Below are 439 nucleotides of genomic sequence, written 5' to 3'. Positions count from 1 at the left end.
TGTTTACGAGTATCTTGTTGACCTTTTTGTTTTTTAAATTTGAGTTTATTTAATCAGAAATGTCCATTGAGATATAATATCTCTTCAGTAAGGATTTCATGACCAAGATGAGCCGAAAAAATCAGACAAGTTAACACGATGAGTATAACACAACAAATACCCAAGAAATGAAAAACAATTWGCAGTAAATGGAAACTACAGTTCAAAGCAGTGATGCTCTTCTRCTGACGCTGTTTTTAGTAAGTTGTTTGAAATGAATGTAATAAATGAAAGTTAGATATGCTCTGATGGAGATCAGAGCATAATTGAAGAGCCCAATTTGGTTCTGCCGTCTGGAAAAGTGAGAAATTTGATTCAAGTATTTTCCAGCTCTGGATAATTATGAACAAAAGGAAATGGAGATATATCTGCATATTTCCAGGCCCATCATCTAAAACGG

This window comes from Poecilia reticulata, linkage group LG4 (assembly GCF_000633615.1).
Source record: "Poecilia reticulata strain Guanapo linkage group LG4, Guppy_female_1.0+MT, whole genome shotgun sequence".
Classification (NCBI taxonomy): domain Eukaryota; kingdom Metazoa; phylum Chordata; class Actinopteri; order Cyprinodontiformes; family Poeciliidae; genus Poecilia; species Poecilia reticulata.
This window is presented reverse-complemented; position numbering follows the sequence as displayed.